Consider the following 14,932-nt stretch of genomic DNA (forward strand, 5'->3'; position numbering starts at 1 on the left):
ACATCAACTTCTTATATGCTGGAAACTGTCACGATGCATTCCTCCTTGGAAATTTATCCTTCTCTGATCTTTTCAGGGAAGAACATCAGGTAAACGGATAATATCTGAGTGACAAAGCATAACCCCCCGCTCCCATGGATAATGACCCCACTAAGAGTGACCAAAACAGCAGTGGAGGAGTGCTGTAACAAGGCAAATGCCCCTACTGAATTGGTCATCGAGGACCATCAGGATATTAATGGCACATTTTCACCACCTGGACAGGTTGAAAGGGGCACTGCATTATACTGCAGATCATGTGTCACGAATAGTTGTAGCCCGCTGTGCTTTTCACAACTCTGCCACTCAAAAAGGGCTAGACTTTGACATTGCTGCAATGGAGCCAGAACTAAATGGGGACGAGCATCACGATGACCTGCACTCAAAGGACTCCTCAGTGACTATTGCAAAGGACATCAGAGCACATCTTACCACTGAAGTCCTCTTCTGTATAACATAGTCTACCTTTGATATCAGAGCCTTACCTCCTTCTCCCCACTTTCAAATAGAGGGACATTCCCTCAATCTACTACCCATCCTACAACATGACAATACGTCAGCCCTTTTACCCCTATGTAACTCTTCCAATAATCATTACCTGAGTCAATAAGTCAGCACCAAATAAATGCATCCTTACTTTATGTATCTAACCTCCATGACTAACGAAGCACAAAGCATTCCATTTTATTACACTGAAGTCCAAAGTGAACACAATCCAACCTACCTTTTTTTAACACAATGCTTCCCCTGGGAATGCATTTCTCTCATCCATTCTAATGCTTCACCTAGATGTAACCTGAGGGATAGTGTTGCGAGAGGTGGTTGACTGTTCTTGCTCTACAAAAGGATAATGGGACTGAGGCTGCCCTCCTCTCATGGCAGATTGCTCCTGACAATGGGCCACTGCTGGCTGCATCCCTGGAGCATGATCTAGGCAGCGTGCAATTACCTCCCACATTCCACTGGCGTGGCGTCCTGAAGGGGAAGGACCAGATCCTGGCATGTTCTGCTGTCCTGAGACACACCAGTATCAGGCAGGTGGACTCCAGCCGTCAGCATTCCACTGGGCCCTGAGAGACATGGTTTGAAAGCCGTTATGCAGGCTGCTTTGTATTCTCTTCCCTATTGCCACCAGAGCTGCTGAGGACTTCAGTGTATTTCCATTGAGGTGGTCCCCAGCCACTTCTTATTTGGGGATCTGCTGCAGATTCCAGCTGAAGCTGCCACATGCTCCATGGCACTTTACGGCCAATGAAGTGTTTTGAAGTGTAGTCATTGTTGTAATATAGGGAAATGTGGCAGCCAATTTGTGCCCAGCAAGGTATCACAAACAACAATGAGATAATGACCAGATAACCTGTTGGTTGGGGGACAAATATTTGCCAGAATACCGGGAGAATTCCCTTGCTCTTCTTTGAATAGTGCCTTGGGATCTTTACGTCCACCCGTGGGGGAAGATAGGGCCTTGGTTTAACATCTCATCCGAAAGACAGTACCTCTAACAGTGCAGCATTCCCTCAGTACTGCGCTGAAGTGTCAACCTGTATTATGTGCTCAAGTGGGACATGAACCCACAAACTTCTGACTCAGAGGCGAGAATGCTACCACATCATGCTGTTGGGTTATTTAAATAATTCATGCAAATATCCAAAACTAAAACAGGAAGTTCCCCTGGTTACGATATTCACAACAATCATTAAAGACCAACCTACTTAACCAAATGGTAAAACCTAGTCATTTTTTAATAAAAGCACATTTTATTGGATTTCCAAAATATTTTTTTCTGAAAATGAAATATCTTACAATTCTTTGCATAAATAACATTAATGAAATGCACCACGTAATTGATCCATTTATTGACTTGTACCTTCATATGAGGTACGGTAGTGTAGTGGTTATGTTACTGGACCAGTAATTTAGAGACCTGGACTAATAATCCAGAGAACGGGAGCTCAAATCTCTCCATGGCAGTTTGAGAATATGAATTCAGTTTTAAAAATCTGGAAATAAAAAAAAGCTGGTATCAGTAACAGTGACCATGATGCTTTCAGATTGTTGTAAAAACCCAACTAGTTCACTAATGTCCTTTAGGGAAGAAAACCTGCCGTTCTTACATGATCTGGCCCATATGTGACTCCAGTCCCACACCATCATGCTTGACTCTTGACTGCCCTCTGAAATGGCCTAGGAAGCCACTCAGTTGTATCAAACCACTACAGCGGTTCAAGAAGAAGGCTCACCATCACCTTCACAAGACCACCACAAGACGATGTATATTTATGCACAGAAGTCTATTGCCAGAATACAGGTATGTGAAATAACGCAAGCATGTCCTTTTTCCTCTTAGAGGGTCACTATTTGGTCAACTCAAAAAGCAACTGCCATCATCCAGCAGAAAACTATATATCCCCCCTAAAAATATATATATATTTTTCTATTTGTTTTTGATCTTTCATCTACACTGTAGGAAGAAGTTGGCTATGCAGATTAAACCACTGTAAGCTCTTGTCTTTTTTTAATTGTGCTTTGGATCTACAAGACATTTGATTTGATTATGATGATCACATTTGACCACAACAGTCCTCATTTTAATATACTTGTCCCAGTATCCTAACCAGCTGTTTTGGGACAGCTTACTGTCCCAGTATGACAGATCTATTGTTGTTGCAGGTGTGTTCCCATTAATAGGTTTGCAGACATGTCCCAGTTTCACAAATTGGAAATCAGGTCAACTTAGATTTGGTATTATACCATATTTGGTCAAAGGTACTAGAAAACTGTTTCAACTTTTCAGATGTGCTAATACTCCTTATGAGGTGCTCAGGTCCAGCGGAACATGACTTGATCTAAAATCATTACACTTACAATACTACTACCACGCTTAGACATTAGATGCACCACTAATCCTCCTCTAAATCACCACTAACCTGTTGACTGACATTGCTATACTTCACTTCATCACTGCTACACCATCATTAACCCTGCCTACACACACTGCTACACTCCACTACACCAAAATTATTATGTCCAAACATGCTGCTAATGCTCTACGGCATCATTGCCACACCCAGGTACAAGAGCAAACCTGCCTAAGCATACTGGTAAATTTACATGACTTTATCATTATGCTGCACAAACACAGTACAAACCTACCTAGCCATACTGCTCATACTACAATATATCACAAACCTTTCAAGTCTTGCAGTAAAAATGAAACTCACATATTTTCTTGCCCCCCACTCATGCAAATCATAGACATTAAAGCTTGTATTTTATAATTGGGTGCAAGCCTATCTGGAAGTGCAGAGGAACACAATACCATGAGTTCTGACCCCACCACCTTATTAAAACATTGTGGGCTGGCTTCAGGTGTTAGAAATGCCTTTGATTGGGTGCTCATCCATTGGGGTAGGAAATATCTTGGTGCTACATGATTTAAAGGCCTGCAGCAGTTTAAAGAGCCAGGTATTGTTTTTGCTGTGCCCAAGCAAGTTCCTCAGCGACGTCTTTCTGTGACGTCAGCTGCAGGCACAAGAGCCCCCACTCCAGCTTCTCAGATACAACCGTGGAAGTGATGCTGTAAGAAGTCAGGCAGAGAAAGGATGTCCTGTTTGGAATCGAGTGACATAGGATCTCAACTAGACCTACTCAGGGCAGTGGAAGGATTTGGCTGGGGAAGTAAGTGCCATTTCCAATATCAACTTACAGCTATCCAGCACTGGAAAAAGTGTAGTGACCGTACCATATCAGGCAACGAAAGAGAAGCTAGCCACACAATTCAAAGATGCATTGTACTAAGTATGTTTGCCATTTACAAACACCTCCCCCTCAAACTGTATTAAATTTCTTGAATTACTTACCATCAATGTCAATGAGATAGCACAGTGCCCTTTACATTCCTAATACGAATGTGCCTTCAGTCACATCCTTAAATTCTTTCAACACCACAAAAAAGCTTTAAATGGTATGTAACTGTTTGTTGCATGCACAGGTCATCATAAATCTATGCATACTGAGAACTATGTATTATTACATGTCAGGGTAACAAAAGATAATTTGGCCCTTTTTGCTTTCTCCTTCAAGGACAAGATAACAACATGAACACCAACAGCAAAATTGCATTTTTATAGCATCTTTAATATAGAATAATGACCCACGGCACTTCATAGAGGTGTAAGGAAAAGCAGATGTCAAGGTAAACAAGGCAAACAAGGAAAGATTAGGAAGGGTAAACAAAAACTTGGTCAAAAAGTTGGGTTTTAAGGAGGACGTTCAAGGAGAAATGAGAAGTGGAGAGGCAGAGGGGTTGGGGGTGGGAATTCCAGAGTGTCGGGATTAAGCGGCTGAAGGCATGACTACCAATAGTGAGGAATAAGATGGGCAGGTGTACAAGAAGCTGGAGTTAAAGGAATGGAGAGTTTTAGGGAGGACTGTAGGGTTGGAAGAGATTACTGAGATAGGGAAGGGTAAGGCTATGGAAGGTTTTAAAGGTAAAGATGATAATTTAAAATTTGAGGCATTGGGGACCTGTCGGCAGGATAGGTTGATGGGCGATTGGGTGTGGGATAGGATGCAGGCAGCAGAGTTTTAGATGAGCTCGACTATATGGAGTCTGGAGGACAGGTGGCCATCCAGAAGAGTATTAAAACAATCAAGTCGGATGGTGACAAAGGCATAAATGAGGATTTCAGTAGCAGATGGGCTGATAGGAGCAGAGGTGATCAGTATTATGGAGTTGGAAGTAGACAGTCTTTGTGATGGAGAGGATATGGGGTTGGAAACTCAGAAAGGGTCGAACAAGATGCCAAGGGTTGTGAACAGTCTGTTTCAGCCTGAGACAGTAGGCAGAGACGAGGATGGAGTAGGTGGCACGGGTATGGAGTTTGTACCAACGACCAAAGATGATGACTTTGGACTTCCCAGTGTTCAGCTGGAGGAAGTAATGTCTCATCCAGGAACGGATGTCAGACAAGCAATCTAATAGCACAGAGATGGAGCGAGACAGCTAGATGGATGAGGGCAATAGAGATGGGAGAGAGGTACAGCTGGATATCATCAGCACACATGTGGATGCTGACCCCAAAGTGCAGCATGTAGATGAGGAATAGGAGGAGGCCTATTCCTCATCTAGGACAGCACCTCCCAAACCCGCGACCTCTACCACCTAAAAGGACAAATGCAGCAGGCACATGGGAACACCACCACCTGCACATTCCCCTACAGGTCACATGCCATCCTGACTTGGAAACATATCGCCGTTCCTTCATCGTCGCTGGGTCAAAATCCTGGAACTCCCTACCTAACAGCACTGTGGGAGAACCTTCACTGCATGGACTGCAGCGGTTCAAGGAGGCGGCTCACCACCACCTTCTCAAGAGCAATTAGGGATGGGCAATAAATGCTGGCCTTGCCAGCGACGCCCACATTCCATGAACGAATTTTTAAAAAAGGCCACAAATGGATCCTTAGGGGATTCCCGAGGTGATGATGCAGGAGCAGAAAGAGAAGCTATTGCTACAGATCTTTGATCACATCTGCCTTCTTTTTCTCCTGTACCCTGCAATAGCTGCCACTGAACCATACGATACAACTCTTAAATCACTGCTACTGAAAGTGGCACGAGAGCTGTGTTCCTGGAAATCATTCTAAACTTTCTTCTTCTTTTCCTCCTCCAGATGTGCTGCAGAAAGAAGACACAGGTTGGGGAAGTTGGATAGTGAGAAAGAAGGCAGTGGACTAGTGACACATGGAGCATGAGTCAGTGGAAGCAGCTGGTGATGGTACATGTAAAGGAGAACATTACAGGCTGGAGAGTCAGGATGCATGACTTCCTGGCTGAAGAACTTGGGAATTAGGGGCTCATGGGGCCTAGTTTTAAAAGAATAATGCTAACAGAGCATCAGGCATTGAGGGATGAATGTGACAGTACGCTGCACATGGCAGCTTGAGTGGAGGAGTCCACTATTAGCATGCACAATGCACTGGAGAAATAAAGAAAGAAAGACTTGCATTTATATAATGTCCCAAAGTGCTTTACAGCCAATGAAGTATTTTTGTAGTCACTGTTGTAATGTAGGAGGATGATTTCATAAAACCGTAGGCCACCATGATGCATACGGTAACTCTAGTGACATTTGCAGCAGAGGCCCCCATGCCATTGGCCCTAAAGTGCTTCTTTCACAAATGTTTAAACTTCTGCCAGAGGTACCAGATAGGATAGGGCTGTCTCTTCTGGATTCAAAATGCTTGGCAACTGTTCATAGAAAACCATGAGACAGGGCTTCAATTATGTCAATGGTTCCATTAGGTCTATTTTCTTACAGATCATTGGCTATGCTGAGCCCATGCCCACTGCTAGCAGCATGTAAGAATGTGTATGGATAATGGTGTTGTCTTGTAGCATAGCAGCACATGTTGACTTCCTGCCAGGACCCTCCAATGCTTTCACATGTGGCAGAATGGACCAAACTGCCCATGCACCAATACGAGGTGCAGTCTGCAGCAAGTCCATCTTAAGACTTAGTTTCCATGAGATGAGCGCCATGCTGGTCTCAAGTAACTGCTACTGGATAGCTCATGCATTCCTACCACTCAGATAGCAACTAATGAGATTAGCTTTAAAAATAAACACACCATAACCTGGTACCAAGAGGAAGCACACATACTATGGGTTTTAAATAAAATTATGGTGGCATTAAAGTGGTTCTGTGTGCAAACATTTTTCTTTGAACAGTGTGGAAGTTGCTCTCATTGGTTGGTATGAATGTGAACTTTATCATTGTTGTACACAGAGAAGAGTCTGTAGATCATAGCATAAGGAAGGGGAAGACTTTTGATGAAGGCCTCCTGTGTGAGAGTGGCAGGAATTTTAGCAGCAGCAGCTGAGGCTGCTCCTCACACTGATTCTCTTTCTGTTTTTCTGGGACTTCCATGATGAAGTCTCTTAGTTAGGCAAAGCTATGTAGTATTTACAATTTTTGAGAGCCTAGCAGAACTACATTGCAGAATTGATACAGGCATCTAAAGACTATCTTTCACATGTCAGTGGTGTGCTCAAAGATTGCTCTGGTACATGAAAGGATGTCATTATACTGGTACACAGCTCATGTCCTGGGAAACTGCACAGATTGCATCAATCCTGAATGTTGATACTTTTGTATCTTCACGCTCTGCCTTGGAGAATAGTGTGAAGTAGCAGAAAGATTTCCAAGCTGATTAACACTCTGACAGGCCACAACGTGAACACTACTTCTATGGCTGTAATCATCTCTTTATATCAACTGATAGGGTGGCTAGTCCTATACAGCAGGAGGGTTTTATTGGCTCCCACAATCCATGCGATTATGAGGGGGGTCATCCACACCCACCGAACATGAATATCCTGCTGGACGTCAACCCAGAATTCAGAGCCGGAGCTTTGGTCTCCACTCACCAGGACTGTTTGGAGCTGGGTTCAGAACCCTGCACCTTCTGACTCAGAACCGGGAATGCTACCACAAAGCCAAAGGCTTGCTCCTCAATCATCCTTGGATGCAGAAGATAACTTGATTTCCCAGAATCTACCAAAAGACTTGCCTTTCTGTGTCAAAGAGTGCTGGCATGGCAGACTGCCTTAAAATGAAGGAATCATGGCAACTCTGAGTGAAGCAACCATTTACTTGCATGATGTAGTTGTGCTGATGGGGTTAATGAGCAGGATATTAAGAGTGGAATCCATTCTTGTTGATGGCCAAGTGGGTGCAATCTATGAGTCTGTAGACCTTTACCAATCCTGCTATTCATCAATTTACTATCTGGTTGATAACAAGAGGTTACAGGCAGATTACTGGAAACAGGCCAACTGCCTATCACTGACTACTATTGCTGCTTTAAGCCCCATCACTGCGAAACGCTTGCAAACAGCACAGGGTGAATAGCACTCCAACTTCCCCTTCTTCCATGTAGGGAAGCATCATGCAAAGTACTGTACATTGGCAGGATAAATAGGCAACACATGTACTTCATGAATGGCGTTGTAATAACTATGGATTAAGTTGAAAAAGCCCTAGAGGTCAAGTGGACTTGATCAACATATCCAACTATTGCAGAGAAACAATCAATAAAGCAAACAGCATGCTTAACTCAACAGCCAAAACAGTAGAGTACAGTCAGAAAAGTCTTACTCATGCTGAGCACTGTTCTGATCCCTAAGAAACAGGGCTGATCCCTAATATTAGAGGTCTGAGTCATGAGAAAGGAATGGAGAAATTTAGACTTTTCAGCTATGAAAGAAAAAAAGTGTCTGTCAGGTGATCTTATTGCAGTGTGTGATAGTAAATGGTATGGAAAAGGTAAATCTGAAAAATTACTTCAAACTAAATTGCAAAAATAGGACAAGGGGACAAAAGTTCAAAATAGTAAAAGGCAACTTTTCCAATTGCCAATTTATTTTGTCCCAGATTATTGTCTCTAAAAGTTTCCCCACCACCGACGTTAGGCTGACTGGCCTGTAATTGCCGGGTTTATCCCTGAACAGGGGTGTAACATTTGCAATCCTCCAGTCCTCCGGCACCATCCCCATATCTAAGGAGGATTGAAAGATTGTGGCCAGAGCCTCTGCAATTTCCATCCTTACTTCCCTCAGTAACCTAAGATGCATCCCATCTGGACTGGGTGACTTTTCTAATTTGAATATTGCCTATCTTTTAAGTACCTCCTCTTTATCTATTTTTATCCTATCCAATATCGCTACTACCTCCTCATTTACTGCTATAATAGCACCATCCTCTTCTCTAGAGAAATGTAAGGAGTCGCACAACACCAGGTTATAGTCCAACAGCTTTATTTGAAATCACAAGCTTTCGGAGCTTTGCTTCTTCGTTAGGTGAGTGAAGGGTTCCATAAAGGCACAGCATATATAGTCAGAGAACAATGCCTGGTGATTACAGGTAATCTTTCTAACTGCCCTTTATCACACCTCGGCAGAGAGATAATCACAGCAATCAAAGGAGTGGATGGTGTTCAGACAGGTTAGTCAAGGAAACATTACGTCCAAGAATACTGAATACATAAGGGGTCAAATCACAAAGACAGACAGAGAGAGAGAGAGAGAGAGACCAGAAAGACAGAGGCCCTGACTAATCTGTCTGAACACCATCCATTCCTTTGATTACTGTGATTATCTCTCTGCCGAGGTGTGATAAAGAGCAGTTAGAAAGATTATCTGTAATCACCAGGCATTGTTCTCTGACTATATATGCTGTGTCTTTATGGAACCCTTCACTCACCTGATGAAGGAGCAAAGCTCTGAAAGCTTGTGATTTCAAATAAAGCTGTTGGACTATAACCAGGTGCTGTGTGACTCCTTACATTTGTCCACCCCAGTCCATCACCAGCATCTCCACAACATGTCCACTAGAGAAGAGAGTGAAGTATTCATTTAGTGCTTCAGCTATGCCATCTGCCTCCACAAGAAGATTTCCTATAATATCCCTAATCAGTCCCAGGCTTCCTTTGATTATCCTTTTACTATTTATATGTTTATAAAAGACTTTTGGGTCCCCTTTTATGTTAGCTGCTAATCTATACTCTCTCTTTGGCCGTCTTATTCTCCTTTTTTAGATCTCTTTTGTGCTTTCTGTTTTCAGCCTGGTTATCTACTGTATTATGACCTTACATTCATCTTAAGCCTCCTTTTTCTGTATCTTCAGTCATCCAGAGAGCTCTAGCATTGGATGCCCTTCCTTTCCCCCTCATAGGGATGTGTCTACTCTGTATCTGAACTCCTCCTTGAATGCCTCCCATTGCTCAATTACTGTTTTGCTTACCAATTTTTGATTCCAATCCACCTGGGCAGGATATGACTAGTGGTGTCCCACAGGGATCTGTGTTGGGACCTAAACTATCTACTGTACTTATTAAGCTAGACATTAGAGAGCCACATATCCAAATTTGTCATTCACACAAAGATAGGCAGCATTGTAAGCAGCATAGATGGAAGCATAACATTAGAGATATTAATAGATTAATTGAATGGGCAAAACTGTGGCAAATGTATTTAGGTGTAGGAAAGTGCGAGGTCATCCACTTTGGACCTAAAAAGAATAGATCAGAGTACTTTCTAAATGGTGAAAAGCTCAAAACAGTGGAAGTTCAAAGAGACTTAGGGGTCCATGTACATAGATCATTAAAATGTCATGGACAGGTAAAGAAAATAATCAAAAAGGCTAATGGAATGCTGGCCTTCATATCTAGAGGACTAGAATACAAGGGGGTAGAAGTTATGCTACAGATATACAAAGCCCTGGTTAGACCACACCTGGAATACAATGTTCAGTTCTGATCACCGCATTTTAGGAAGGATATATAGGCCTTGGAAGGAGTGTAGGTTTACTAGAATGATACCTGGACTCCAAGGATTATATTACGAGGAGAGATTATGCAAATTAGGGTTGTAATCCCTGGAATTTAGAAGATTAAGGAGTGATTTGATCAATGTTTAGAAGATATTAAGGGGAACTGATGGGGTAGATAGAGATATAGAGGAACTATTTTTGTTGGTTGGGGATTCTAGGACTAGGGGGACATAGCCTAAAAATTAGAGACAGGACTTTCAGGAGTGAAGTTAGAAAACACTTTTACCTGCAGAGGGTGGCAGAAATTTGGAACTCTTTCGCAAATGGCAGTTGATGCTAGCTCAATTGTTAATTTTAAATTTGAGATTGATAGATTTTTGTTAACCAAAGATATTATGGGATATGGGGCTAAGGCGGGTGTATGGAGTTAGGTCTCAGATCAGCCATGATCTCATTGAATGATGGAACAGGTTCGAGGGGCTAAATGGCTGACTCCTGTTCCTATCCCTTTTTAACTCACTGAAATTTCCCTCCTCCAGTTAAGCATTTTCACATTTGATTGTTCCTTGTCCTTTTCCATAACTTTTCTAAACCTAATGATATTATGATTACTATTCCCTAAATGCTCCCCCAGTGAAACATGCTTCACCTGCCCCACTTCATTCCCCAGAACTTTTTTAAAAATTCATTAATGGGGTGTGGGCATCACTGGTGAGGCCAGCATTTATTACCCATCCCTAATTGCCTTGAACCCTGCAGTCTATGTGGTGAAGGTTCTCCCACAGTGCTATTAGGTAGGGAGTTCCAGGATTTTGACCCAGCAACGATGAAAGAACGGTGATATATTTCCAAGTCAGCATGGTGTGACTTGGAGGAGAATGTGCAGGTGGTGGTGTTCCCATGTGCCTGCAAGCCCTTGTCCTTCTAGGTGGTAGAGGTCGCGGGCTAGGGAGGTGCTGTCGAAGAAGCCTTGGCGAGTTACTGCAGTGCATCTTGTAGATGGTACACACTAGAGCCACAGTGCGCTGGTGGTGGAGGGAATGAATGTTTAAGGTGGTGGATGGGGTGCCAATCAAGTGGGCTGCTTTGTTCTGGATGGTGTCGAGCTTCTTGAACATTGTTGGAGCTGCACTCATCCAAACAAATGGAAAGTATTCCATCACACTCCTGACTTGTGCTTTGTAGATGGTGGAAAGTCTTCGGGGAGTCAGGAGGTGAGTCACTTGCTGCAAAATACCCAGCCTCTGGTCTGCTCTTTTAACCACAGTATTTATTTGGCTGGTCCGGTTAAGTTTCTGGTCAATGGTGACCCCCCCGGGATGTTGATGGTGGGGTATTCTGCGATGGTAATGCCGTTGAATGTCAAGGGGAGGTGGTTAGATCCAGCATTGTTTCCTTCCTGGTTGGGCTGGAAACACACTGTTCCAGAAAGTTCTCGAACATATATCAGGAATTCCTCCCCTCTTTGCCCTTTACACTGTTACTGTTCCAGTCGATATTGGGATAATTGAAGTCCCCCATTATCACTACTGTGGTTTTTGCCTCTTTCTGTAATTTGCCTGCAAATGTTCTCCTCTATCTCCTTCCCACTATTTGGTGGCCTATTGTATACACCCAGTAGCATATTAGCTCCACTTTTGTTCTTTAATTCTAACCAAATGGATTCTGTCTTTGACCCCTCAACCACATCATCCCTTTCCAGTGCCATAATAGTTTCCTTGACCAGCACTACTGCCACCCCCACCCCACCCCACCCCACCCCTTCCTTCCTTACCTTCCCTATTTTTCCTGAATATCTTGTAGCCAGGAATATCAAGTACCCAATCCTCCCCTTCTTTGAGCCAGATCTCTGTTATTGCCACTATATAAAAGTCCCATGTGACGACTTAAGCCTGCAGCTCACCAACCTTATTTACCGTGCTACATGCATATGCACTCCGATTTCTTCTTAGGCTGTTTTGCATTTGCCCCATGTCGGACCCCTCCTATTTCTGAACTATTCTTTACTCTAGCGCTACTTGTCCCTCCTGGACCTCTGTGCACCTTGTTTTCTCTCTCTACTGTTACATCCTGGTGCCCATCTCCAGCCAAATTAATGGAAACCCTCCCCCACAGCATTAGTTAACCTCCCGGTGAGGACATTGGTCCCAGCTCTGTTGTGGTGCAACCCATCCATTTTGAATTCAAACTCGAGTTTGAGCTTAAGGGGCAGCTGGTGTCACTACAGTGCAATCTGAAGCACTTTCACCTGCACCATTGCTCCAGCCAAGCATTAACCTGTCTTATCCTGCTATTCCTATACTCATTAGCACGTGGCACTGGGAGTAATCCAGAGCTTACTACCTTTGAGGTCCTGCTTTTTAACTTCCTCCCTAGCTCCTGAAACTCTGACTGCAGGACCTCGACCCTTTTCCTTTCTATGTCATTGGTCCCCACATGGACCACAACTTCTGGCTGTTTCCCTTCCCCGCTCAAAATGTTCTGCACCCTCCCAGTGATGTCCTTTACCCTGGCACCAGGGAGACAATACACCATGCGGGACCCAAGTCGGCGGTTGCAGAAACACCCGTCTTTCGAAACCCCTTTAATAACTGCATTTCTTTTGCCCCCGTGCAGCTGAGTCACCCACGATGTCGTGGATTTGCTCCTGACTGCACCCCCCCCGACGTATCAACACCCTCACTGGTATTCAACACTGAATACTGGTTTGTGAGGGTCACACTCCCAGGGGTCTCCTGCACTGCCTGCTCCTCCTAGTCTGTCTGGTGGTCAACTACTCCCTCTCCGCCTGAACTCACTATAGCTGCAGGGTGACCACTTCCTGAAACGTGCTACCCACGTAACTCTCAGCTTCCCGTATGCACTGTAGTGACACCAGCTGCCCCTTAAGCTCAGAAACTCGAGTTTGAATTCAAGCAGTTGCCCGCATTTCCTGCACATGTGGTTTTCCAGGACACGAAGTGTTCTGGAGTTCCCGCATAACACAGGATGTGCATGCGATGGACCCCAGTTGTCCTGTCATTTTAGTTAAGTTATTTAAACTATTTGTTTAGCTTCAAAGCAGTTTTCGGTTTATCTGACACTAAAACACTAACCATTAACAAACACTAAAAAGCACTCACCAATGAACTAAATACTTAGAGTTACCCTCGGTGCTCCTCCTTGCCTTGTTTTGATTCCTCGTGCGGCTCCCTTTATGCTCCACTCTGTCTTAGTCTGTAGTTCTTTGGTTTAATCTCTTAGCACCTCCTTCCCTTCTGCACTTAATTTCCACACTCAGTATCCTCACTCTGTTAGCAATTCACCCCATTAGACGTTCACTCTCTCTTTCTCCCAACCTCTGTGCCAAGCTCTCCTTCTTATAAAACAACATGCATTTATATTGTGCTGTAATGTAGAAAAACATCCCAATGTGCTTTACAGAGGCTTAATCAGAAAAAAGAGGATATTGAGCCAAAGTAGGAAATAATAGGAGGGATTATGAGAAGCTTGGCCAAAGAGGGTCTTAAAGGAGAAGAGGGTCATGTAGAGGCAGAGACGTTTCGGAAGGAAATTCCAGAATGTGAGGCCCAGGCAGCTTAAGGCACAGCCGCCAAAGATAGAGGGGTTGCACAAGAGGCCAGTCAAAGGAAATTTTGATTCATCCAAGACTGGATGTTGGACAAGAAATCTGACAACATAGACACAGTGGAGGCATCAAGAGGTAGAGCTGGGTGTTATCAGCATGTATGTGGAAGCTGACTCCACAACTGCAGATGCTATCACAAGGAGAAGCATGTAGATAAGGAAAAGGATGGTACCAATGATAGATCTTTAGAGACTTCAGAGGTTATGGTGTGAGGGCAGGAGTTGCAGATGCTCTGGCTGTGATCAGATAGTTAAGATAGAACCAAGCAAAGGCTGTCCCATTGAGCTGGACAATGGAGGAGAGGCATTGGAGAAGGATGTTATCATCAACTGTGTCAAAGGGTGCAGAGAAGGTTGAAGAGGACCATTTTGTAAGAAAGAGATTGAGCAGACATTGGGAAAAAGAGAACAAACCTCTAATGGATAATACACAAGATTCATAGCTGTAGAGGATGTAATTTACAACTTTGGTAACAGCAACATGACTTAGATGAGTAACCCAACACATGGAAGATCAAAGGCACAAACTCACAGACTGATATCAGCTCAGTTACCCCAGTGGCGAGGGACACACTACTAACACCTACTTCCAGGCCTTTATTCACAGAGCTCCACATTACAGACACCACAATCTAGATAGGCTCTCTTATATATGGACACAAGAGAGCCACAAATGATACACACCACCTAAATATAATTAACACTAATTGCTATAAATCACATGGATAGAATTAACACAGTCTACCGCTATAGTGCAGTATATTGAGGTTGGAATGCATTGCATCACTTCACAGCAATGGAATAGTTTTTCTTTAATAATGAAACCAAAAGCTTGAAGTGACATCCCATTTGGCAGACTATGTAACAAATATATTGAAGAGAATTCCATTTAATGCTCTTAGAAACTCAGCATTATTCTTAGAAAATGTGTT

The sequence above is a fragment of the Heptranchias perlo genome, chromosome 27 (genome assembly GCF_035084215.1).
Source record: "Heptranchias perlo isolate sHepPer1 chromosome 27, sHepPer1.hap1, whole genome shotgun sequence".
Classification (NCBI taxonomy): domain Eukaryota; kingdom Metazoa; phylum Chordata; class Chondrichthyes; order Hexanchiformes; family Hexanchidae; genus Heptranchias; species Heptranchias perlo.